Consider the following 3,780-nt stretch of genomic DNA (forward strand, 5'->3'; position numbering starts at 1 on the left):
AGTTCCACACCAGTAAACAGAATATATTGATATATTGTTACACATCGAAAGCAAAAGATACAAAAATTGTCCCAATCTCATTGCCTGGCCCCATGGAATAGCTGATCAAGATTCCTTTACAGCCTGTTTGCTTCTTCATTGGTGCACATCCCAGTTGAATACCGGAGCAATTGTAACCTGATGAAGATATTCCACAGTATAGGTTATGAGATCACGCTATGCTCATTGCTCAATCTTTAAGACCATTTAAACTTGATCATTGCTCAATCACGCAAATTTAAGACCATTTAAGCTAGTAATAACCATTTTACCTGAGTGATGGTTTGTTGGTCTCGCAAGAACTGAAGATCAGCAACAAGGACTTCTAAACCGGCCTTGGCATTTTCCAAATTCTTTTTCAAGAGGGTGTTGGCTTGCAAGATTTCAGGAAATCAGAGGATTGGAATAAAGCAAAAGGAAATGAAAATAAGGATGGTCAAAATAACCTCATCGCAGGAGTATTCCAGCATCACATTGGCACCTAACCATAGGCACACTAAGTCGGTATCCTCAATTTTTGCATGTGAGTAGATTCCCTCAGATAGTTCAAAATCAGCTATGCGTGCCTACATTGATGATTTGATGTACATGGGTAGAGATGATTGATCTGCTTAAACAGAACTCCAACTAGTGTTCAACATGGTTGAGCTTTAAGAAACTATCATGAAACTGTTGTATTTTCTTGAAAATTTTAATATTCCTTTTATGGGCTCATTTTGCTTTGATCGGCGGGCTTTCTTCTTCCATTTGGGCCGAGCTCTGTGTATGGCCTGCTAAAGGGTGCTGACTAGGGCTTCTAGCACCTTCGGCATCCCTGGAAGATGAGGGTTGCGCGAGGGAGAGAGCTGGCGGCTGCTTGGCAGGGGCGGCGGAAGGCGCAACTGCCTCCGATTCCTTCGGGAACGAGGGCTGGAGGGCGCCGTGGCTGTCGCTGCTTTAAGGGGGCGCCGAACTCCTCTGTGAAGATGAGTTTTTCCCCTCCATACTCCTGTTCTTTCTCACTGGTTCACCTCTTTGGTCCTGGGAATCATCTCCCGAGCACAATCCGAGTGAAGCTTGGACTGAGTGTTGATGATAGTGATACAGGAAGGAATTGGTGAGGAAGTTCCTTGTTTTGGTGCTCTCTGGTGCTGCGATTGTCAAGGCTCGCCCGCACGCGCCGTCCGCGGTGCGGTGAGGATTTGTACCTCCGTCTTCCACGTCGTCATCTACGTCGGCAAATTGGATTTCTGGGGCAGCGGCTTCCTCGCCGTGCTTATCCTCTATGACTGATTCGATTACATCATTCTCCCTGTGAGTTTTCCTCTCAGATCTGAACTGTTGGATGCCTATATATACCATGCTCTGTGATGATTTAATTAGATGAGATTAAATTAGGATGTTGAGTACAATAGATGTATTCTTGAAGCTCTGCTTAAATCATATGCAGTGACCTGTTTTGACTTTGGTTGTCAAGATCACTATCTGTCTGTAGATCTTGATTTGTTCAATTGCTGTCACTGTCTTGAGAGATACACTTGGGCAGGAACATCATAATATGTTCTGTTCTGTGATATGAGCTTTGATGACCTTGCTTTAGATCACGGCATATCATAGATTCATCTCTGTCACCTGTATGTTCCATGCGCCTATGGCTTATGCTGTTGAGAGACCTTTTGGTTAATATACTGTTCTGTCATCAGTTTATTCTGGTACTGTTCTTTTGCCCAAGTGTATGCAATTTTCAGAGCTCAGTAGATCAAGAATACTATCTAGATGTGATCTTATGTTCTAATTTAATTGATGAAATGTTATCTAGATCAGTTATGGTACAAATCTTTAAAGATTTGAGGCCACCTGATAATAATGATCTGAGAGCCATTTCAATAATGCATCCAGTTCAGTTCAGTTCAGATTCAGATACATTTTTATTATGTTCTGTTATTTCAGTATGACAGAAATTATTACTATATTCTTGTATTTGTTCAGAGGTTCCTTCTGCTCATTTTATTTGTCATCTGGGATATATATATATATGCTCCTTATATTGCAAATATTACAACAGAAACTAGTGCCCAGTTTCACGAAAATTGATCTACAAGCAGAACATAGGTCCAAAAGAGTGATAACCTACTGCCCTCAAATAAGACAAAGTAATCCATAAAGCATGCAAAACATCACTCCCAAACATCAAAACCCTATTTAAGGCCCCGTCATAAACATATGGGTCTAAGTGCTACAGTTCATATTTCGACACTAACATCATCATCATGATAGAAAATGTAAAAGTTGATTCATGGTTCTAAGAAATTATACAAACCTCACCGAAAGCCTTTTTAGCTTGTAATGTTGCAACAATGTCCAAGCACTTCTCTATATCTGGAATTTTTGTCTGTAGCAACAGAATGGAAGCTAATGTTACATATGCTAAGTTGCTAATATTACTACATTAGTACCCACAACTGACAACTGCTAATATAAGTTATTTAAATCAGATTGGTGAATCAGAAGTTTAGTACATGAACAATAAGTCAACTTTTCTATATCACTAATTCAAAAACCATAATTTGTACTAGTTTATACTTGTGTCTGTATCCGTGTATCATGAAGACATTAAGGACTTTGGCGATATACAGTCAAAGGACAAAATCCAGGGATGAAAAAACAATTCACACTTCCACTCATAAGTTCAGTGATAATGTTAAGCAAAACTAAGTAGACTAATCATAAAACATAATCATACTTCATATTAGCATCCCTCCATAAATCTAAGCAAAAAGTAGGAGCACCTGAAGATCTCTTTGTTGTGCTAGAAGTTTCATCTCCACTATCTTGTACTGTTGTAGCCTAAAAAGAAGGTAAAATACGGGTTATATTTCTTCTCAAAATAAAGCTGAAGTAAAAAAGATACACATGCATAAACAGATAAGAACTACTAGCGGCAGACAAATGTTGTATTCACAAACTCAGAGTCTATTCACCATAAAATACGCACGATTTCACATCAATAAATGCATTTGCAGATGTCATTATCCAGATATCAATGTCAAGCTACTTAATGAATCTTGCCTTTTTCTACTCAACATGATATATCATATCGGTAGAAAGTAGCAACCCAAGTATCTCTCAACTATTAATATTAATTGAATTGTAACAAAAATCTCAAAGACTAAGAGAAATTTAACAAATAAGTACCTCAAAGTAGTTTGCAACTTAATTACATGACTACTTCAAGACAAACAGACCGTTACATCTTAAGGACATTTGATTAGCCCTACATGTATAGGCCACTAGATTTCCATGTCTTTCTATTACATCATTATCGAAACGTAATAAAAAAAAAGTTCCTCTGTTGCATATGCATTTCACAACATGCACGCGGTACTGCTCACTGATTTGTATGGCGTCATCTTCCTTAAGAAGCACCAGTTAAAATAAAAACTTTTACTTACGTATCAAAACACTATAACAGGCAAGCACAAAAATAATACAAATACAAGCATGCATCTTGCATTCACTATTTAGTGATAATTATTCAGTGATCTAATGCCGCATGACCTTTCCAAACAATGCAATCAAAATCATTATTGAGTGATAATGCTGCTAATGATGCATGTCATACCTGCACAAATGCCACCAAATCCCAAGATCAGGATCATCCACGGCCTTGCTTCAGCCTGCAATAGCCTTCTTCCCTTCCTCTGATTCTGACCTAGCCTTCCTGTTGGCAAAGTACGCGGCTGCGTAGCGCCATGGATTAGC

General features: G+C 38.8%; 1 pseudogene; it reads right to left on the reverse strand.

Annotated features, from left to right (window-relative positions):
* On the reverse strand, nt 1-2,861 carry LOC133910163 (prefoldin subunit 3-like; annotated as a pseudogene).
* Nucleotides 2,862-3,780: the final 919 nt, after the last annotated feature.

The sequence above is a fragment of the Phragmites australis genome, chromosome 2 (assembly GCF_958298935.1).
Source record: "Phragmites australis chromosome 2, lpPhrAust1.1, whole genome shotgun sequence".
NCBI lineage: Eukaryota > Viridiplantae > Streptophyta > Magnoliopsida > Poales > Poaceae > Phragmites > Phragmites australis.